This window comes from Microcaecilia unicolor, chromosome 5 (genome assembly GCF_901765095.1).
Source record: "Microcaecilia unicolor chromosome 5, aMicUni1.1, whole genome shotgun sequence".
Classification (NCBI taxonomy): domain Eukaryota; kingdom Metazoa; phylum Chordata; class Amphibia; order Gymnophiona; family Siphonopidae; genus Microcaecilia; species Microcaecilia unicolor.
Window position 1 is genome coordinate 119,328,529 of NC_044035.1, and position 24,082 is coordinate 119,352,610.

The 24,082-nt window shown below is 42.0% G+C and overlaps 1 protein-coding gene across 1 annotated transcript in view; it reads right to left on the bottom strand.

Moving 5' to 3' along the window:
* The window catches only part of KCNMA1 (potassium calcium-activated channel subfamily M alpha 1), a 1,310,561-nt gene that overhangs the window by 1,061,041 nt on the left and 225,438 nt on the right, over positions 1 to 24,082 (bottom strand). The window lies entirely within an intron of this gene.

Sequence of the window (24,082 nt, forward strand, 5' to 3'; positions counted from 1 at the left end):
CCTCTGCAGAATGCAAATAAATTCATATACTTTCCACAATGTGATTTTCCGGATTTAATTTGTGATGTGCTATCTCTCACTGTTACCAATAACCTACCCTTCAATTATGGGCTGCTCATGTCTTTGTCAGTGGGCAAACTTACAAAATCAGCAAGGGATCAAATACTTATTTCCACCACTGTATATTTTCAAAGAGCTAGCACTCACAATAGGAACACAATCTTTCAGTATTTTATGAATGATAGCTAAAACTTTGAACTTTACTCTCCATTGAATAGGCAGCCAATGTAGCTCTATTAAAATAGGAGAGATGTGATCAAAATGTGATACATTAGCTAAAAGATGAGCAACTGAATTTTGGATCACTTGTAGCACATGCAATTTATTTGCTGGCAAGCCAAGATACACTGAATTGCAGTAGTCTAAGACAGGAGTAATCACACATTGAACCACAGTTCTAAAGTTCGAGTGTGATAATAAACACTTTAGGGGGTAATTCATCAAGCAGCATTAGGGCCTTCATGGAGGTGTTAGGGCCTTAACATGCGCTAAATGCTAAGAAGGCCCATGCAAAGGTCTTAACACTGCTTGATGAACTCCCCCCTTAGTGCTCTGATCATTCTAAGTTTAAAAAATTCTTTCTGAATAATTTTCTTAAGTTGGCCACTCAAAGAATACGCAATATCAAGCCACACGCCAAGATATTTTAAACTAGACACAATAGAAATGTTTAAATCATCAATTAAGAAAAATTTCTGATCTACAGAAGGAAGAACTTTTCCGGACAAAAGTAGAATCTGAGATTTGGTTACCTTCATTTTGAATCTGTTCCCTGTCAGCATTGTTTAGCATTATTGTTAATAAATTCCTTGGCTAAGTAAGCTGTGTCAACTGAAAATATCAGGTTCAGTTTTAGTTCAAGAAGTATTGCCTTTTATTGTTTAAACAAATAAAATGTCTTAATTACTATACCATCTTTTTGCTCATCAATATTTTATTTTATCTTATTTTATGTATATAACCAAGAAATGTGATTTAATGATTTTTTTTTTTTTTTGGGGGGGGGGGGGTGTTATTTCAGATCCATAGTAACATAGTAATATAGTAGATGACAGCAGAAAAAGACCTGCACGGTCCATCCAGTCTGCCCAACAAGATAACTCATATGTGCTACTTTTTGTGTATACACTACTTTGATTTCTACCTGTGCTCTTCAGGGCACAGACCGTATAAGTCTGCCCAGCTCTATCCTCGTCTCCCAACCACCAGCCCCGCCTCCCAACCACCGGCTCTGGCACAGACCGTATAAGTCTTCCCAGCACTAACCCCACCTCCCTACCACCAGCCCCGCCTCCCGATCTTGACTAAGCTCCTGAGGATCCATTCCTTCGGCACAGGATTCCTTTATGCTTATCCCACGCATGTTTGAATTCCGTTACCATTTTCATTTCCACCACTTCCCGCGGGAGGGCATTCCAAGCATCCACTACTCTCTCCGTGAAAAAATACTTCCTGACATTTTTTTTGAGTCTGCCCCCCTTCAATCTCATTTCATGTCCTCTCATTCTACCATCTTCCCATCTCCGGAAAAGGTTCGTTTGCGGATTAATACCTTTCAAATATTTGAACGTCTGTATCATATCACCCCTGTTTCTCCTTTCCTCCAGAGTATACATGTTTAGTTCAGCAAGTCTCTCCTCATACGTCTTGTAACGCAAATCCCATACCATTCTCGTAGCTGTTCTTTGCACCGCTTCAATTCTTTTTACATCCTTAACAAGATACGGCCTCCAAAACTGAACACAATACTCCAGGTGGGGCCTCACCAACGACTTATACAGGGGCATCAACACCCCCTTTCTTCTGCTGGTCACACCTCTCTCTATACAGCCTAACAACCTTCTAGCTACGGCCACTGCCTTGTCACACTGATCCCTGCTAGAAACTTGCTTATGTGGTTCATTCTTCTATTTTTTTAATTAATGGCCACATGCTAATTTTCTTATTAAGTGTGGCTATTAGTGCATGAGCCCTTACCACCACCTATTTTGTAGACAGTAAAGGCTCACACATTAATCACATGATCAGTTAGTGTACGGCAAGGTAGCTGTGCTAACCGATTAGCACAGAACACACCTACTCTCCGCCCCCAGACCTGCCCCCAGTGCTGAAAAATAAAATCGATTTATTTTCACGTGAGAAGTGCATGCCAATCATAAAATTACTGCTGGATACCTTAGCATGTCCCGTGGTAAGGCCTTTTGTGCTGTGGTAATCACACATTAGTGCTTACCATAGCTTAGTAAAAAGACCTCTTTATTGGGGAAAAGTGGCAGCAGCACAACACTGCTGCATCTCCTATCCTCCTTTCCTGCCCCCTTTCCCCCAATCTCTGGACCCCTCTTTTGTTGGCAAGAGAGGGGCAGTTACCTCCGGCTGTCTTCACGTGCCAGCTGGTTTTAGTCTTACAATTGAAACCAGACAGAGTTGTACAGTGTCCTGTGAACAGATTAAACTGTGAGACTGCATCTGGCTGGCACAACAGACAGGTGCAGGTAAATGCCATTCTCCTTCTACCCTCAAGGGGGAATCCCTAAAGGGGGGAGGGGAAAGAGAAGTTGAGGAGTAGCAGCATCAGTATTCAAGTAATGGCACTTCCTCCAAGAATTTTTCAGAAGGTACCCATAACAAAAATTGGGTCCCTGTTTGTGGTAATTCTTAAAGAATCATTTAGGAGTTATTGTCAGTGTCCATTCAGTCCGATACCTGATGCTCTAGGTGAACCTACAGCCTTACACCCCCTCCTTCACCGGTGTGACTCAAAGCAATATTCCCCCCTCCCTAATGTGGTCAGCATCCCCCATGTGGCCAGCATCTCCCCTTCCCTTCCTTGCACTCAAGTTATAATAAAACTGTATTCCTGTTATCTTACTTTACTGATGTGCTGAGAGCCTTCAGGCTGGGGTAGAGAGAATGAATGTATAGAAGGCAAAATAGTAAATCGTGAAAAACTAATTCATAGAATTATCTCTTTACATGGTGGCCTGCACCTTGCACAATTCATATTTGATACTAAACAACTTTTTTCAAGACCACAGTGAATTTTAAGACTGCTCCAAACTGATTTTTTCATACTCCACTGAAACACAACCCTAGACTATAACTTTAAGTGTATTGTTACTGATTTGAAAATAGAAAGGTCACACGCCAAGAATAAAAGGGATATCCCAGAAACACATATACTATATATTACCGCTGCTAGGAGAGATAGAAACTTTTTCCATTAGGAACATCCCCCACACCTGCTCCGGCAGCTCATTTTCTCTTCATACATACAGAGTGTTATATTGCTACCCAGAGTGAGCAAAGAGAAGGAGAAATATTACTAACAAAGGTTTGTTCAGGAGCTCAGAGTCCACACACATTACTTTCAAAGACTCAAAAAGTCAGAGAATACTCAGCTGCTGTAGCAGATGGAGGTACAATCCAATATAGATTTGTTTTCCCCCCAGTAGGCTCATAATGGGAAGGAAAAAAAGGCCTTTTTACTATGACCTATTGTCTGTTCTGCTAGGAAGAGCATGCCACCTAATGAGTGGAGCTAGAACATACATGCTAGCCTGAAATGGCAAAAATAGATTATTAAAAATCCTCCAGTCCACAACCTGGTGCAATTCCATTAACAACAAAGGCAAAGATTACACTACTCCAAATAGCCTGGTATCAAAATCAAGCAATTCCATAAAACTGAACTGCCCACACATTACTATAGCTATCTGTGAAGAAACAGTGTGTTTTTAACCTGTAAAATGTATTGGATATTTTCCTGCCTTAATTATGTCCTGAATTATATTTCTCCTATTTGGCCAGCAGGTGGTATTTCTTTGCTGTAAAGCTGTTACAGAGAACTGAGGGAGTCTTTTTACTAAAGCTTAGCTCGAGTTATCTGCACAAACAGAAAGCAAGAAGAAATCTTGTTGACTGGGCTCTGATTGACCCAGGAGCTCATTTCCATTAAAGTGTGCTGGTTTTGCCTCCAGTCTTAGCCAGGAAAAAAAGAGAGCAGGATCTCTTTGCTGAGGTTCAGTAAACAAACAGTTATATATCCTGATCTTCCCAGGTACCTTTCAGAAAGTAAGCAAATGTTTAGTTAGTGTTATAATTGATCCATATTTCAGTTACCTGTCATTATTTGCTGATTGCACTTCTTTTGGTTCATTGCACTTCTTTTGGTTCATTGTTCAATTTTTAAAGACAATAAACATTCCTTTTCAATTTATTGCCTCTGCCTGTCTGGACTGATAAAGAATCCTTGTGGTTTGTGTGCTGGGTCAGTGAGTGCTTTCTGGGAACTATGGGACCATTGAGAGTGTGGCCCCAGTAACCTAGAAATCACTAGGGATAATTTAAGAGTGGGAGACTCACCCAGAAGCAGTTGTGACCCAGTCGGTGGGAGGAAAATGCTAGTGTAGAGCACAAGTAGCAGGTGGACCTGAGCTTTGCTGGGGATAGACCTTCTAAGTAGCTGCAAGGTGGCCCCAGGTGGGTTGCTAGGTGTTTCGTGACACTATCAGTAAGCCACAGAGACACCAGAACATATCAAAAACATTCTTCAAAGCATTTTTTTCTAAGAAAAAGATGGAACTAAACAAGTAAAGGAACAATCCAGCCAATTTTTTAAACCATTATCCGGACAGGAACAGCTCCTGGCCGCTTCAATGGCACTTAACCGGCTATCTGGCAATATTCAGTGGGAGATAACCGGCTATCTCCTGCTGAATACTGCCATTAGCGCTTAGCAGATAGCCAGTTATATTGTGTGATATAGCTGGCTATCCATCAATATTCAACACAAAGCCGCCTAAGCTCCAAAATAGTTGGAATCTCTTTGGCCGGTTTAAACTTAACTGGGTAGCGCTGAATATTGGTTTGGCCAGTTAAATTTAAACAGGATAAAAAAACACCCAGATATTCAATACCAGTCATTGGACACAACTCGACATTGAATATCCCAGCTCAGCACCTCCTGTGGTCTGAATATTGGCCCCAATAATTATAATAGAGCTCTTTTAATGAACCACTAAAGATAAACCAATATTAAATGATTAAAAGCAAAAAATCACCTTACTCTAAACCATTCCTCACAAACACACTACATATTAGTCAATTGCCTAATATCACAACAGCTATATATCAACCAAGAGAACATAAGGAGTTGTATACCCACCGAAAAATAAACTAAAACCTTCTTCCAGAAAGACCACAAAAAAGAATTTTACTTCAAGCTTTAAAAAAGTATTAAAACATAAAAATAAAGCAAGAACTCCCAAAAGCTATCAAAGTTACAAAAATTAAAACAAACCCATTATTCAGTAGACCTTTCTGCTAAAATAAGCAACAAGGACAGAGTAACCCTAAACGTTCTTTTAATTAAAAAAAAAACTTTAAATTGTCTCTGAAGTCTTTAAAATCTCAATATATTTGCAACAGAAAACAGGAGAGTGTGGTACTAAATATAGTAAGTGATGTGTGGTATAGGATTGAAATCAAAATCTTTTTTTTTTTTAACCTAAAAACCTAAGATTACTGAAGGAACAGTTTATAAAGAAAACAATTGTAGCCATTAGCCATCCTCTAGGGACTCACACTGAGACAGACAAAGCACTGGGTGAAAAATGGAAATGATACTGTAAAGCTATTCCATGCATGACATGAGCAGGAAAGCAAATTAGAGAATAGTACATTTTGTTAGCCAATAATTAAGTGGCCAATTTACTAAAAAGTGTTAAAAAGTGGCCTATGCTAGCCATAGTGTAGGTCTTTCCTATGCAATAAAGCCACTTTTAGGGCTGCCAATAAATGGCCAAATTTTCCATTGTTGCAATAATGGCCATGCGCTAAGTTTCCCATTAGGGTGTGGCCATTAATACATGAGCACTTACCAATGCCTATTTTGTAGGCGGTAAGGGCTCACTCACTAATCCTGTGCTAATTGATTAGCATGCAGCAATGCTTATGTGCTAACCAAATAGCATAGCTGCAACCACTCTCCGCCACCAAACACACACTTGGGTAGCGTGAACTCATGCAAAACTACTGCACGATGCTTGAGCGCAGCCCACGGTAGTGCATCTTAACCTAAGACAAAGGGGATGGGATTTGATATAGTGCCTTTCTGTGGTTAACATTCAAAGCGGTTTACATATTATATATAGGTACTTATTTTGTACCTGGGGCAATGGACGGTTAAAGGAGTCCTTTTACTAAGGTGCACTGAAAAATGGGCTGATCTAGTGTAGGACCGTGTTTTGGGCACAGGTAGATCCATTTTTCAGTGCACCTGTAAAAAAATGCCTTTTTTTTTTAAACTGTTTTGCCGAAAATGGACTTGCAGCAAAATTATTATTATTTATTGCATTTGTATCCCACATTTTCCCACCTATTTGCAGACATAATCATTCCATGGTATCAGTTACAATTCGTAATGTTCAAAGATTAGGTAAGGGAAGAGAGAAGGAAGGTGTTAGGCAGGGTAGAAGGTGGACTGTAATAACTGTGTGGATTGGTGAGGTAGTTTTGTAAGGCTATGGGTTCTCTTTGTAGGCCATGTGGAAGAGATGTTCTTCAGGGATTTGCGGAAGTTAGTTATTTCGCCAATAGCTTTCAGGGCTGTAGGTAATGCATTCCACAACTGCGTGCTCATGTAAGAGAAGGTGGTGTTGTGTATCAGCTTGTATTTTAGTCCTTTACAGCTGAGGAAGTGCAGATTGAGAAATTGGTGCGCGTCCATTTTGGGTCTGAGACCCTACCGCCACCCATTGACTTAGCAATAAGATCTCATGCGTTAACCATGCGGTAATCATCTACACGCTTCAAGTCAGAGTTACTGCCTGATTTTCACTGTGCGCCAGAAAATAAAATAGCGTAAAATGATGATTACCGCCCAGTTTCTGCTGCGCACCAGAAAATAGAAATTATTTTCCGGCATGCGTAGTGGACATTCATCAAAAATGAAATTACTGCATGGGCCATGCGGTAGCCGGCGGTAACTCCGAGTTGGTGCGCGTTGGGTGCGTGTATTATGCGGCCTTATTAAAAGGGCCCCTCGGTGACTTGCCCCATGCGTTAGTTCTCACTGCAGCTTAGTTAAAGGGCCCCTAAGTGAGTCATGTATTTTGGACACTGATTTTGTGGCTGCTTCTTCTGTAGAAGGAAAACTAAAACAATAAATAATATATTTGGGGAAGTATTTTCTATTACTGTGAACTGTACATGGATCTATTGTATTAAAACATTATCCCAGAAACACCATGTCAGCCATTCTGACAACCTGACTTTTAAACGAAATGGGTTGTCAGAACTAATGTCCAGACAGTGGAAGACAAAACTCCATTGCCTCATGCCTCAGACTCAATGATTGTGGATGTCAGGTTTTATTTTTCAGACTCTCATTGCAGCCCAAGCTAAAAAAGAGAAATGCACTGCATTTAGGGGCCTGTCTAGTAAACCAGGTTAGGTGTTAAATGCAAGTTATACAACACATTAATTATTTAATATGAAGCTCAAAAATGTTAATGCACCTCATTAGCAGTTAGCTCATTAACTATCACATTAAAGACCTAACATGGACCTTCATGTTGGGGGTGACAAAGGGATGGGGAGTATGGTCTGCAGTTAAGTTGGGTATCGTTAACTGGTAACTTGGCAGATAATATGGAAGAGGTAACGAGAACTCCAGAGCTGCAGTTAGCTGCATTCACACACAGTAGTGCCCACTGCCCTGCGTCAGCAGCAAAACCGCCCCCCCCCCCCCAAATGCCAGGAAAGCACCATACTATTGAAGAGGTTTTGAGGCTAATGCATATTACTTGAAAAAACTTTTAATGTGGTTTCATAAATACAGGCCTTAATGCAATAATTCTACTTTTGAAATTTAAAACTTTAGAATGCACAGATTGAGAAACGTACGTTTCATCTCACTGGCATTAAAATATCTGTTGATGATTCACATTCTATTTTTGCTTGAAAAAATGTTGCTAGTTGAAAGCCAGCCTGGTAACTTTGTGGTAGAACTAGAAGATTTGGGTTCTGTTCCTGAATCTGATCCTTTAGTACATCAGCCATAAACAAGGAAAGTACAAAATCTTCAAAACTGCATCACTATACAGTTTCAATTCGTGATTTTAAGTGAATGCAGTACTAATCTTCTGAAGCTTGTTACATTTTTTTCTGTTTTCTTCATCAGCATTTCCTTAGAAAGAAACACAAGGAACAGGAGACACCCTCTTTCTATCCTTAGCTTAAGTCTTCATGCACTTCCTATGGCAAAATTCCCAACTTTGCCCTCTTCCACACCACTCCAAAAGCATCTCCAGATCTGAAAACTAATACAGTCTAATGTCCCAAAATGACCTAGCGCCACAGCAAATTTGATTGAGGGGCCTAATGTAGCAAAAATAGCCTAACACAGGGCACACTAAAGCATTCAGCATTAGTTTTGCCATCTCCATGTGCTAAGGATGCAAGGTTTTTCCTTTTTTTGACAGGGCATGTCAGGGGTAGAGAATGGGCGTTAATCATCTGGTTAGTGCATCCATAATGTGGGAGTCTGTAGCACCTCCTAAATAGGATGCAGTCTTTGAATTGGCTGCACGCTAATGCTAACATTTTTGAGGTATGATAGATTTTGTTAAGTGTGGAATTTGGCAGTACTGACGACCTTACCTGATGCTGTAACAACACATGGCCCATGTCGGTTGGTCTGCAGCTTTCACATAAGTGCTTTAATTTGCACATGTTATACTGTTTTTAATAGAGTTAAAATATGAATTAAAGTTAAGAAATTGATCAGTACTAAAGGAACTGAGGTTTTGAAATATGAGCCAATGAAGAATAAGGCAAGCCATGAGCTGTGAGCTCATGTGAAATGAGTAGTAACCGATGGCTTGGTGAGAGGTTTATATTGGTAAGATGATATAAAGTGTTGGGATTTTGAACATAGTTAGTTAGTTGCTCCCACTTAGATATTTACTCCAGCTACCTGAATTGTGATTGAATATTAGTGCATAGCCATATAGTCAAGAAATAGAAACAAGCCCTTTTTGATGATCACACTAGAAATGGTCTTAGCGCACAGGAAAGGCTAAGGACACATTTCTTAGCACAGACTAATAAAATGCCCCCTGAGTTAGATCCAGCTGTACAAAAGCTTAATAGGATGGGAACATGCACAGCGGAACAGAAAGCACAACACAGACCACAGACCACTGCTAAACTTCTCTTTGTATTGAACTGAGACTAAAAAAGACTGTCTGAATTAAGGTTAACTGATCCCCAAATATGTATCTTATTTCATCCCTGTTAAGTCCTGATAATAAATGTCTCTCTCATACTATGCCCCTGAAATGTCAATGAAACAGTTATTAGTTATAGCAGTTACGACTTTATTCCTTCAATGTAGGAACCAGATCAGGTTGTCATAAGTACATGGAAAATGCCTTATGTAGGCCTTTAGCTGCTATTTAAACCTCTGATCAGCTCAGAAGAGCATTTCACGTGATACTCATTTCATTCCCTGCTTCTGAGGTTCACAGGAATTGTGAAGAACTTCCTCGCACAGCAGATAAGTGTTAACAGTCTCTTAGCAACAACTGGTTATGGTGGCCAGGGAACTAAAGCAAAACGAATCCTGTTTGCAATGCCCCATTACTCCCCCCAATGGTGGAATGTCATCATGAAAAACTTGAACATTTAACTAGTCTACTGGCCTCTACCATCATGAAAAAAAGCCTAACACTGAAAACATATTATGTATTGACAATAATGAATTGATACAATGCCATTACTACTTCCGGAACAAATATGCACAAAAGCCATTATTCTTTGGGCCCTTAGTATGATCTGATTCATATTCACTACTACTACTACTACTACTATTTAGCATTTCTATAGCGCTACAAGGCGTACGCAGCGCTGCGCAAACATAGAAGAAAGACAGTCCCTGCTCAAAGAGCTTACAATCTAATATTCAAAACAACTTTACATGTATACACTTTACAAAATCCCACCCTAACCCTTTTCCATACACAAATGAGTAAGACAATATTGTTAAAATACTTCAAGAGGTTGCTAGTTTAATTAATTATCTCCAACTCACTACATAAGTATAGCTATCAAGTTGATAATAAATAGTTCTTTCTGCCATTGCAAAACTTCTGGAGAAGAACCATTCCAGTTCTGTGCTATCAGCAAAGCAAGATTTTAAAAACGCTTCCACCTAAGATTGTTAGACAAGCGTACCCGAGTACCCGGTATGCTCAAAGGAATTTGTTATTGCATTATCAGGATGACCAAGAACATGACTTGCTAGTATTACCATGTTCAGCTCTTTCAGGTTTAGTCAGTAAGTCTGTTTATAAACATTGCTATATTCTTGAATTACATTCATGCCTCAGTGAAACTCCTACTACAGTGCTGCAACAGCAAAGAAAAATATTTGGTGAAAATTTGAAATACAGAGGAATTACGAATGAAATAAAATGAATCTGAATTAGGGATACTGGGAGTATGTTGAAACTGTATTCTAAAAACAGTATTACCTGCTCCTATAGAAATATAGGGCCCTGTCTATTAAGCTGCGCGAGCGTTTTTAGGATGCGCTAAAGATTAGCACGTGCTAATGCTAGAGACAACCATAGGAATTTATGGGTGTCTTTAGCATTTAACGTGCGCTAATTTTAATGCACGCTAAAAACGCTAGCGCACCTTAGTAAACAGGGCCCATAGTTTATATATATTATTCAGTGCCTCTGCTGTAAAATATATGTTGGAAGAAATATTCACCCAGTAAAAATTAATCTTTATGAACATAAATCAAAAATACTGACTAGCAATGTAATGGCCCCCCCTTGGTACAACATTCGAAACTTAATAATCAGAAAGTAGAGGATATGCGATGGAGAATTATTGATTTAGTGGAATTTGGGTGGGAGGATGTCAGTTTTGAACAGCAATTAAATTATAAAGAACAGTTTTGGATATACATTTTAACTGCAGTGAAACCACATGGGTTAAATAAATAAATGGAGGGGATAATGCTCATCTAGACTGGGAATATTATTGGTGAGAGGGATCATGTGACCACAATGATATAAATAGTTAAAAAATGTTGCAGCCAATTTGACATGTAGGAGTGAGCTAAAGTGGCAATGCCGAGCCTAAAGGTATGATGATCAAATTAAGAATTAAGTTAAATGTATATATTGTTGGTTTCTAACATACCCCTCCCCCCCCCTTTTACAAAGCTGTGCTAGCGGCTGCTGTGTGGTAATGCCAACACAGCCCATTTGGGCTAGCGTGGCTTTGTAAAAGGGGAGGATAGTTTTGCTTTTCAGGGGGAAAAGCCTTGAAACAGCCAGAAGCGAAAGATGAATTTGTGTCAGCACATTGTTCCCTAACCAGCTTATAATTGAAAAAGAAAAACGCCTATATTGCGACCCAAATCGGGAGATAGACGTTTATCTCCCAAAAACGAATAAAGCGGTATAATCGAAAGCCGAATTTGGACGTTTTCAACTGCACTCCGTCACGGATGCGGACAAAGTTGATGGGGGCGTGTCAAAGGCGTGGTGAAGGCGGAACTGGGGCGTGGTTATCGGCCGATCAGAGATAGGCGCCTTTCGCCGATAATGGAAAAAAAATATGCGTTTTTAGCGAGAATTTAGGGCACTTTTCCTGGACCCTGTTTTTCTACGAATAGGGCCCCAAAAAGTGCCCTAAATGACCAGATGACCACTGGAGGGAGTCGGGGATGACCTCCCCTGACTCCCCCAGTGGTCACAAACCCCCTCCCACCACAAAAATATGCCGTTTCACAACTTTTTATGTTCACCCTCAAACGTCATACCCACCTCCCTGGCAGCAGTATGCAGGTCACTGGAGCAGTTATTAGGGGGTGCAGTGGACGTCAGGCAGGTAGACCCAGGCCCATCCCCCCCCCCCACCTGTTACACTTGTGCTGGTAAATGGGAGCCCTCCACACCGCCCCCCAAACCCACTGTACCCACATGTAGGTGCACCCCTTCACCCCTTAGGGCTATAGTAATGGTGTGGACTTGTGGGTGGTGGGTTTTGAGGGGGATTTGGGGGGCTCAACACCCAAGGGAAGGGTGCTATGCACCTGGGAGCTCTTTTACCTTTTTTTTTTGTTGTTGTAAAAGTGCCCCCTAGGGTGCCCAGTTGGTGTCCTGGCATGTGAGGGGGACCAGTGCACTACGACTCCTGGCCCCTCCCACGAACAAATGCCTTGGATTTATTCGATTTTGAGCTGGGCGCTTTCATTTTCCATTATCGCTGAAAAACAAAAACGCCCAGCTCACAAATTGTTGAATAAAACATGGACGTCTATTTTTTCCCAAAATACAGTTCGGTCCGCCCCTTCACGGACCCGTTCTCGGAGATAAACGCCCATGGAGATAGACGTTTTCGTTCGATTATGCCCCTCCACGCGGTATAGAAGATAAGTAGTTTTATTTAAGATGAAATGAAGATTATGGATGTTTTTCACAAATGAGATGTTAAAGGAGTTAATTATTTTTTCATAAAATGATTTAACTATTTCTTTTTTAAAAATATAACGCTATATAAATGAGTATTATTAAATTATAAACAGTGAAGATGGACTGATGATGACAAAGTGAGAGAAGCCCATATGAGCGAACGGAGCATTCACCTTTGATGGTCAATACCTTCCATTTAAAATATAAGTAAACAAGCAACAAAGCCCATTTCATGAAAAATGAAACGGGCCCTAGGAAGACTCTTGTCTAAGCAATTTCACCTCTCTCCCCTGCCCTCCCCTCCATGCCCAGCAATTCTTCCCTTCCCTCCCATCCCCTCTGTGTCCCGCGATTCTGGCCTCCCCTCCATGTCCAACGATTCTCCTCTGCCCTGCCCTCCCCTCCATGTCCAGTGATTCTCCTCTGCCCTGCCCTGCCCTCCCGTACCATCCCATGTCCAGCAATCCTCCCCTCCCCTGTTCTCCCCTCCATGGCCAGTGACTTTATCCTTCCTGCCGCCCTGCCTTTAAGCTGTTCATCTTACCTCAGATCACAGCAGTGGAAGGCTGGGCTCGCATTGCCTCCAGCCTTCTCTTGCCTTCCCTCTCAGTGTCCTGCCCTCCTCTGATGCCATTTCATCTTTCTGCAAGGGCGGGACACTGAGAGGGAAGGGAACGCTGGAGGCGAGCTGATGTCAGCATGCTGTTACGAACCCAGCCAGCCAGCCATCCAGGGAAGCAGAGTTACCAATTATTATATAGATTAGTGATAGCATTGGTAGCAACATATGTTAGTGATTTAGTGTTACTACCTCTTTATTAAGTGCAAGAAGTAGTAGCCCGTTGGGATCTTATGCTGTATATAGCAACATAAATGTGTATCTGCCAGCACATACATGTTTATCTTTCCCATTTTAGAAATGTAAGTATGCATTTTTCCTCTGATGTCACAGAGACAGGTATTCCTTGCCAGTTTGGTATTTGAGGGTACAAAAACCACTGGGGGATTAAGGGGGTAATCTCCACTAATCCCTCCAGTGGAGGGCTGCTCAATAGCAGCTGTTACCCAAATCCTAAACGTGCTTGGGAGCAGGTGTAACTCGCAACATTGGTCTTTTAGGACACAGACATTTAGTCCCCTTCTGAAATGAGAAACAAATATCTGTTAACTCGTCATGTCCTTGTCCCACCCAAAACATGCCTGGACCATACTCTCTTGCCATTTGCTATTTGCAAGTACTTGGGTTTGGAACGCACATATCCCAGCTTTGTAAAATGGAGACTTAGACATTTATGCAAGCTAAACACTTAAGTGACAGATTTTGCACGTATCAAATGTGAATAGCCCTCCTAAAATGACTGCCTAAGTCTACCCATAAACGTTAGTGGCAGTGGCGTTCCTAGGGGGGCTGACACCCGGGGCGGATCGCCGATGTGCCCCGCCCCCTGGGTGCAGCACGGCCCCTCCCCCCCGGCAAAATAAACCCACCCCGGGTGCACGCTGCTGGGGGGGGCGCCGTGTGCTTGTCTGCTTCGTTCGTTTCCATGCTCCCTCTGCCCCGGAACAGGAAGTAACCTGTTCCGGGGCAGAGGGAGCACAGAACGAACGTAGCAGACAGGCGCGGCACCCCCCCCAGCAGCGTGCACCCAGGGCGGACCGCACCCACCGCACCCCCCTTGGTACGCCACTGGTTAATGGGAGCCAATGCCAGTCACAGAGGGATTAAAAACTTACCACAACACCCTAGTATAGATAAGAGTTTACTTAGGTTCACTGAAATTTTATTTAAGGAATGAAATCATTAGAAGGATTTAAAGTAGCGCTACACATAATCATCGTGTGTTCCCTAGGACTATCCTTAGACCAATGCAAATCATGTATCCACACTAACCTCCAGTGCTGGAGGGGTCCTATGGCAGTCATAGTCATAGAACCATGCTCTAGACCAGAAGATGAGCAGAACTGGCACTGCATGAGGCAGCTGGCTGGAGGAAGAGACATAAGGTCTTCACTTTACCTTAGCCCCAACATAAATGCTTGTCATCCTTAGTACTAGTTGCCTGTTAGAAAAGATCTGATGCTGGGCATTACTTCTAAGCATTCTGCTACTTCTCCATCTCTTGTGACTATAGGTACTTTGAGGGAAATTATGTATGTTGATGGGTTTTTTTTCACCTATAGTGGCTGACTAATAAGTTCTCTGCAATGTTGTTACTGATGCAGAGAGGAGACAGAGCAAGAGAGGGACAAACAAGAGCATGATTTGATGAGAATAATGGAGGGAGATGAACAATGCAGAGGTTGGGGAGGAGGGAAGGGGTAGAAAGAGAAGTAAGAAAAAATAGGCTATATTTAGCCATCAGAATTAAGGCAGCTTTTGCGCAGTATCTAACCATCATTTATGAGGGGTTATAACATATACTTCTATTCAACAATAATGGATTCTGAGAAATAGCACTAAATCATTCACTTCAAAACCTTTTTCCTTCTATCAAGGACCTCTCTCAGACCTGACATTTATTAAGTATTCCCAAGTCCCATGGAAATGCCATTTTAATGGCTGCTGACAATAACGTTAATAGGTTCCTTGTTAACTTAATGTAACAATTAAGCAATCTCAAATAGATTAGTGCCTGCCATTATTTTTGTCTTTAAACCCTGATGAACCTTTTTCAGAACCCCACGTTAATTGAATACCTAATAGTTCTAGCTATTGCATCATAGCTTTGCTATCCACTGGGTTCACAAAATGGACTACGATGCAAGAACAAAGATTTACCAAAACATCTATACAAAACCGAAATCTTATCACATGACTGTATAACCTCTCTGCTATTAATGATCAAGCACTACCACCTTAAACCTTATGTCGAATAGGGTCTCTCTATAGTCGATGACTTAATGTATGTCACAATCCAAGTTATTACTCAGGAACCTTCATGCAATACCATAATGTAATCTGCTTTACCATGTATGTATGCACATGGTATATATATATATATATATATATATATATATATATATATATACCATGATCTGTTCCATATATGTTATGTTCCATGTATGTTACCATGTATGTCTGCCCCTTAACGCAATACCATTTGTAATTCTGTTACCTGGAAATGGCAACCACCATTACGGCAAATGTAAGCCACATTGAGCCTGCAAATCGGTGGGAAAACGTGGGATACAAATGCTACAAATAATAATAATAGTCTTCAACTGGAAGTCTGAAAGCATACTTGACATGCAACATGCCAAGTACTACTAGAAGACAACACAACTGAATGTGAAATTTTTCTGATGATAGTTTCAATTCTGTCAATTCTCAAAATAATTTATACAGATATCAAATGTTGGCATCCATATAAATTCCCTATCTCTCAAATTTCAAAATTTATACAGATAGTAAAGGGCTGAGCAATGTAATTTGACCAGCTTCATACTAGCTATATAAAACAGGCCTGGGTCTGGAGTATCTTTCTAGATAACCTATAGATTTGCTTTGAGCCTAAGGTTGAATAATGGCTGGTGTCAGTGATGAATATAAAATTGGCACTGCTGACAATCCATATAGCAGAACTAAATATACCTTTTTTTAATGTAACATCATGAGAAATTCAGCAGGTTAGATCTGCCTGAATTCTCACAGCTGTTCCCTAAAGGTCAGTTCATTGTCAGTGTTCTCACTGCTAGTTGTAGTTGGGAGAAGCCAGCCAGTCAGTAGGAGAGAGATGCCTGCATTTTAATGCAGCACTATTACTGAGGCTCATACTAGCTGTGGCCTCTTGCTGAATTCTGTACTTGTCAGGATAGGCTCCAGCTAATCTGCAGAAAGCTCCAGTATAGAAAAGCTCCGTAACTTACAGTTTAGAAGGTGCTGGAAGCTGGTAGAAGCATGGAAGGGCCTTGCCATATTCAGAGAGAGGATTCTAGTAGCAGTAGAGCACTTCCTCTGATTATTTAAGCCCACTCCCTGCTACATCACTTTCAGGCTCATTTTCGAAAGAGAAGGATGTCCATCTTTCGACATAAAACGGAAGATGGACGTCCTTCTCACAGAGACATCCAAATCGGTATAATCAGTGCGTTTTTACTAGCAAAAGAGGTGCCGGTACTCAAATGCTAGACCACCCTTCAGGGGTGAGGTGATCACTGAGAAACCCACCCCACAACAGCCAGGCCCCCTGCAACCAGTCACAGAATCTATGACAAGGCAGAATTGGTGTGTAGAGCCTGAGCTCTTTCATTAAAACTTGGGGTCCATGGGTCAATTTTAGCAGACACTGGAAAAGGTGCCGGTACTCAGTACCCCCCAAATACCCCCTCAAAAAATGCCCTGGGTATAATTGAAACCTGATTTTGGACGTCTCCAACTGCAGTCCATTGCAAGGACATCCAAATTTCAAGGGGGCGTGTCGGAGGCGTAGCGAAGGCGTGATTTGGGCTTGCCTAACACTTGGACGTCTTTGACCCATAATCAAAAAAAGCAAGGACGTCCCTGACGAACACTTGCATGTTTTCACCTGGACATGTTTTTTTTTACGAATAAGGCACAAAAAGGTGCCTGAAATGACTAGATGACCACCAGAGGGAATTGGAGATGACCTCCCGTGTCTCCCCCAGTGGTCACTAACCCCCTCCCACCCTCAAAAAACATCTTTAAAAATATTTTGTGCCAGCCTCAGATGTCATACTCAGGTTCATGACAGTGCATGCAGGTCCCTGGAGCAGTTTTAGTGGGTACTACTGTGCACATCAGACAGGCGGATCCAGGCCCATACCCCCCCCCCTACCTGTTACATTTGTGGAGGAAACAGCGAGCTCTCCAAACCGCACCACAAACCCACTGTACCCATATAGGTGCCCCCCTTCACCCGTAAAGGCTAAGGTAGTGGTGTACAGTTGTGGGTAGTGGGTTTTGGTGGGGGGAGTTGGGGGGCTCAGCACACAAGGTAAGGGAGCTATGTTCCTGGAAGCATTTTATGAAGTCCACTGCAGTGCCCCCTAGGGTGCCCAGTTGGTGTCCTAGCATGTCAGGGGGACCACTGAACTACAAATGCTGGCTCTTCCCACATCCAGACGGCTTGCATTTGAATGTTTTTGACATGGACGTCTTTGGTTTTGAAAATCGCCGAAGTCAGAAACATCCAGATCCAAGGACGTCCAAATCTAGGGACATCCAAATTTAAGGATTTGGATATGTCTGACGGTATTTTCAAAATGAAAGATGGACGTTCATCTTTTTTCGAAAATATGGGTTTCCCCACCCCTGGATTTTGACATTTTGCAAAGAGGTCCAAATCGCAACTTGGACGTTTCTTTCGAAAATGCCCCTCCACGTCTCAGCTCCATCTCCCACATTAGACCTACAAATAGTGGGAGATTCCTTCATTTATACCTGAAGCAGCAGCTTACCTGGAGAATCAACTGGTTCATACCCCCATGTGCTGGATCCAGAGACAAGAAATAGAACACTGCCTTGTTTTAGTGGAAGGGAATGAGGAACCCATCCACCCCTGCAAGGTCCTAGAGGAAAGAGAAGGAAGTCACTGAGTTTCTGCTACAACTACCAGGTGCCCTTTTCCACCTCTATAGGCCTGAAGGGTGTAAAATCTACTATTATTTTGACCGCTTTACACAGGAACCAAGCTATGCTAGAGAAACCTGTGTTACCATCTATGTTCAGCTCTGTCACTGAGAACAGCAGATGTATTTACCTGTGTGCTAGTGGGACTCTCATCAACCAGGTAAGTAGGTTTAAGAATTTAAGGGAGGACTTCCGGTGACGTCATGAGCTGAGAAGCAGCTCGATACTGGGGCTCTGACGCGAATCCCCTTAAAACTTACTTTCCACGGACAAAAATATAAAAAGCGTGATTCTACTATATGGACAAATATCTCATATCCTTGCCCGCAAGTATGGCGCAAAAATCACTGAAAAAAGACAAAAATAAAGCGGGAAGTGGCGACACCAAGGTGTCGGAAGAGATCACGCCAGCAGGGCCTACATTCACAGAGACTCAACTGATACAGCTAACGCAAGCGATCGAGAGGGCCTGGATAGCCTTAAATAACAAACTAGAGGCTTACCAAACGACGCTGGATGGCTTCGGTATCAGGCTCGGAGATCTGGAAACCAGGGTCTCGGTGGCGGAGGATGACACCCGAGGGTTCAGTCCGGACATTCTAAATCTAAGACAGCAGTTGGAGGACCAACGCAGCCTCTTGGATGACTACGAAAATAGAGCGCGTAGGAACAATATACGTATTGTTGGGTTGGATGAAGCCCTTCCAGAGCGAAACCTCAAAACGTGGCTAGAATCTTGGCTGTCCAAAGAGTTAGCGCTCACAGACAAGATGGGCCCAGTTGTTATCGAAAGGGCGCACCGCATGGGCAGAAGAATGGAAGACAGAGCTAGACCACGTGTAGTCATAGCAAAATTACTAAACTACCGTCATAAAATTGAAATCCTACAAGGCTTCAAGCTTAAACGGGGCTCTTTAAAACATAACAACAGGAATGTTTTAATATTTCAGGATTACTCCACTACAGTACAAGAAAAAAGAAAACAATTCCATTCTCTTTGCTCAGTTCTGGTACAGAAGAATATCCAGTTCCGCTTACAATACCCAGCACAATTAAAAGTATATGCCCAAGAAAATGGCAGTCATTTCCCACGGTAGCGGAGGCCCAGAAATATCTAATGGACAATAAAATCCTGGAGGCAGCCTGAAGCAAGAACTTAGAATTGTTTATAAACTGATAATGCAAGCTGTTAAATAGAAATACTGAATATTTTCTGTGGAAAGTTAATGTATAATGTTAAAAACCTTGGGGAATTCGGGACCTCAGACGTTCATTGGAGTCACAATTCACCCACCTGGCATGACCAGACGGCTGAAAAAAGGGTATGTGTTGGCTTTGGGGGGAGGGGGGAGCGGGGATACGGGGAGGGTAGGACCTACTCTAGATAAAAACTATTGGGATTCAGAATCAGACTCTTTGAACAGAAATGTTGTTCAAAGAAACCGCAGGGGTATAAATACAGGGACATTTATAGGACACTCCCTAATAATGGACTCCAGGGTTGATAAAAAGAGGGATTTAAACTTAAAAACGCAACTATGCCACTCAGAGTTATAAACTGGAACGTGGGGGCATAACCTCCCAGCAAAAAGAAGCAAAATACTAACAGCCCTTAAAAGGCACCGGGCAGATATTGCCTGTATTCAAGAAACACGATTGAATGATGAAGAGCACACTAAACTACGAAGGGCCTGGGTTGGAGAATGTTATGCAGTAGCTGCCCAAGGTCGAAAGGGAGGAATAGCAGTCCTTATCCGCAAGGGATTGGCATGTAAGGTGTCAGTGGTGGAGAAAGGGAAACAGGAGCGATCTATAACATTACGAGTATGGGTACAGGGCTTTGAATTCCTCATGGTTGGAGTGTATGGGCCCAATGAACATGACAAGGAGTTTTATCGGACACTGGGGAGTAGGTGTCTCCAACAGCAAATGAATAGGACTTTGGTTCTGGGGGACTTCAATTTAGTTTTACACCCAAAAGTTGATACCACTAACCCACAGTCAGCACATTACTCAGGGCAGCGAGCAGGAGAACTGCAAACGTTCATCAAAACTTTAAACCTAGTAGATGTATGGAGGACGTTATACCCAGGAGAGCACAACTTTACACATAGATCTAGGGCCCACGGCACGTTATCAAGACTGGACTATATCTTCCTAGATCGAGTTATGTTCCATTAAGTAAGGGGAGCTAATATAGGACCAGAAGAGATTTCTGACCATGCCCCAGTGTGGCTGGACTTAGAAATCCCAGGTGATCATGTAGGAGGGGCAGGATGGAGGTACCCAGCATACCTAGACAAGGACCCCCAATTCCAAGAACACCTATTGATTAAATGGGGAGATTATGCGTTTTATAATAAAGAACACGCGCAAGCGGACCCGGTCTTGTTTTGGTCCGCTTCAAAGGCGGTACTTAGAGGAGACATTATAGCCTACTGTAATATGAGGAAGAAGCGCAGAGCAGCGACTATACTACGATTGGAAAAACAGTTGTTAAGAGCCAAACATGCCCACATCCATAAGCCTACCCAAAATACATTAGAGCACTGGAAGACTATACAGGTTACCCTTAATACCCTACTCCATGAAAATGAAATGAGATCCTCCATACACTATAAATATAAGCTCCACAGATATGGGAATAAAATGGGACGATTGCTGAGTAAAGTAATAAAAAACTGGGGGGGGGGGGGGGGGGTCCCGGGCAGTGACGGCACTGAGGGATAAACATAGTAAATTGATAGTTACCCAAAAAGGCATTGGAAATATTTTTACTGAATATTTTGCTCAATTATATTCAGCTGAGACACCAGCTAGTGAACAACAGATACGGGAATACTTAAAGCGGGCAGGTCTCCCGTCAATAACACAGGAAGACCAGGCTATACTTAATGCCCCCCTAACAATAAAAGAACTCCAACAGGCAATCAAAAAATTAAAATATCGATCCGCCCCAGGTCCTGACGGATACACTGGGGAATTTTATAAGACTCTACCTCTAGAGGCGCAAATGGCATTGTTGGAATATTACGAAGAGGTGATAGCTACGGGAGCATTCCCACAACATGCCAATACAGCTCTAATCACGCTAATCCCTAAGCCGGGGGAATTATTAAACAAAGCAGAAGACTTCCGCCCAATCTCCCTAATAAATGTTGATACCAAGATTCTGGCGGGAATGTTGGCAGAGAGGATGGCTAAATGCCTACCCAGACTGATATGCCCTGAACAGGTAGGATTTGTTAAAAATAGGCAGGCAACACACAATGTCCGCCGGCTGTTGTTGGCCATGGCGGCATGTCAAGGACAAGGGATTCCCTCAGTAGTAATAAGTGCAGACGCCAAAAAGGCTTTCGACAGGGTGGGATGGAAATATCTTTTTCAGACTATGAAGGCGATGGAGATTGGGGGTTGGTTTATGCAAGCAGTTCAAGCTCTTTATTGTAGACCATGAGCGAGTGTCCTGGTTAATGGTATAAGGGAGGCTGAATTTAGCATAATGAGGGGGACTAGACAGGGTTGCCCTCTCTCGCCTGCCCTCTTTGTGATATCATTAGAACCACTCTTGCGCACATTAATGAAACAGGAAGCTATATCTGGAGTGCAGATGGCCGGTCAGGCAATTAAAGTATTAGCTTTTGCAGATGACCTATTGCTGACATTGACAGATGCCCCTAGATCCATGGACTCATTATTAAAGGAAATAGAGCATTTTGGCCGAATTTCAGGGTTCAAACTGAGTCTAACTAAAACAGTAGCCCTTGAAATAGTAAAAGGCCCACATGAAGGATGGACAGGCAAATTCCCACTTGCTTGGGAGACAAAGTCTATCAAATATCTAGGAGTACGCATACCGGTAGACCTTTCACAACTATATGACCTAAACATACATAAATTGCTCACTGACACTAAACAGACCTTAAGGGCCTGGGGTGCACTCCCCGTGTCCCTATTGGGTAGGATTGCACTATTTAATATGGTCATTGCCCCGAGATGAACATACATATTCCAAACGTTACCCCTGTACTTGAAAAAGGGAGATGAACGAATACTACACCATCATTTACAACAATTCCTCTGGAATGGGAAAAAAGCAAGATTACCAATTAATATCTTGTATATACCAGTGGAATATGGGGGGCTGGGGCTATTGAGCATACGCTTTCTGAGTATAGTTAGCGGAATGAGACATATAAATGATTGGTGGGCCATATGTTTTGGCATTGTGTGAATATCCAGAAATTCTGGAAGCAGATTGTAACAGCGGTGACCAACATGTGGGGACAAAAATGGCATTATGAAGTTAATTTGCTCTTTGGACAACCAAAATTAGGGACGAAACCTAAGCGAGGTTACACTGCTTTTGCACTGAGAGCAATACTTGTTGGTAAGCAAACGATATTATTAGAATGGATGTCATGCCACTCCCCTATGTTACAACAATGGCGGACACATATGATACACATGTTACGTATGGAACGTATAGCTACAAAAGACCTTGACTCAGAGATGGGCGTTAAATTTCAACAACGATGGAGTCCGTTCTGGAGTACAATACCACCGGCAGCACGAAGTCATATATTGAACCCCTGACGGCAATGTTTTGGATACCAATAGGAAGGACACTGCAAGAGGAAGGGAGTAGGGTGGAAATGGGGGAAGGGGAGGGTGGGGTTTGAGGAGGGAAGATAAGATACCTATGATATGATACTACCTGCCAAGTTGATCACTAGAATATAAATGTACAAGATATAGGTACGGGGTGGGGGGGGGAAGAAAAACAAAAAATACTCACATATTAGCACATGGAAATTGTGGAAAATGGTTGTACTTGGAGACAAATGTTAACTGTATTATTTTCACAGAATGTTTAATAATAAAATATGATTTAAACATAAGAATTTAAGGGAAATAAAGTAATCTTTAAAGGTATCTACATTTATTCTACATATATTCATTTGAGAGAGGAGGACAGAACTATAAATACTTGATATCTGTTCAACAAAGAGGAAAGTGTACTGTATTCTTAGTCATTTGAAGGATAGTAAAGTTTTGGTTCAGGCAGAAAAGACTATGTGATGTGGATTATCAAGTCAAAGTCTAATGCAGCTTGCTGTGGTCTCCCAGGATAAATCCTGGTCTACTACTACTAATAATATTTAGCATTTATATAGTGCTACAAAGCATACGCAGCGCTGCACAAACATAGAAGAAAGACAGTCCCTGTTCAAAGAGCTTACAATCTAATAGACAAAAAATAATAAAGCAAGCAAATCAATTAATGTGTAGAGGAAAGAGGAGAGGAGGGTAGGTAGAAGCGAGAGGTTACAAGTGGTTACAAGTCAAAAGCAATGTTAAAGAGGTGGGCTTTCAATCTAGATTTAAAGAAGGTCAAGGATGGGGCAAGACGTAGGGGCTCAGGAAGTTTATTCCAGGCGTAGGGTGCAGCGAGACAGAAGGAGTGAAGTCTGGAATTGGCAGTAGTGGAGAAGGGAACAGATAAGAAGGATTTATCCATGGATCGGAGCGCACGGGAAGGGGAGTAGGGAAGGACGAGTGTGGAGAGATACTGGGGAGCAGCAGAGTGAATACATTTATAGATTTGTAGAAGAAGTTTAAACAGGATGGTCTTGTCCCTGGTCCCAAACCAACAAATTTGATGTGTCCATCCAGTTTCCCGGGCTTATACCATACAAACATCTAGCCAGCATTTAAATAAATAAGCTGTCTCCTGGATTTTTAACCTCACTGAGAAAAGGGAAAATTGGTAGCACAGTCCTAGATGGAAACAGAATTGATAAAATGAACTAATTCATCTGAACTGAAAATATCTGATACGTAGTTGTACAACTATCACTTAAAACCGAGATCAGAGCAGAATGCTGAGCATGATTAAGAGGTTAAACCTAAAAATGTATACCAGAACACCTTC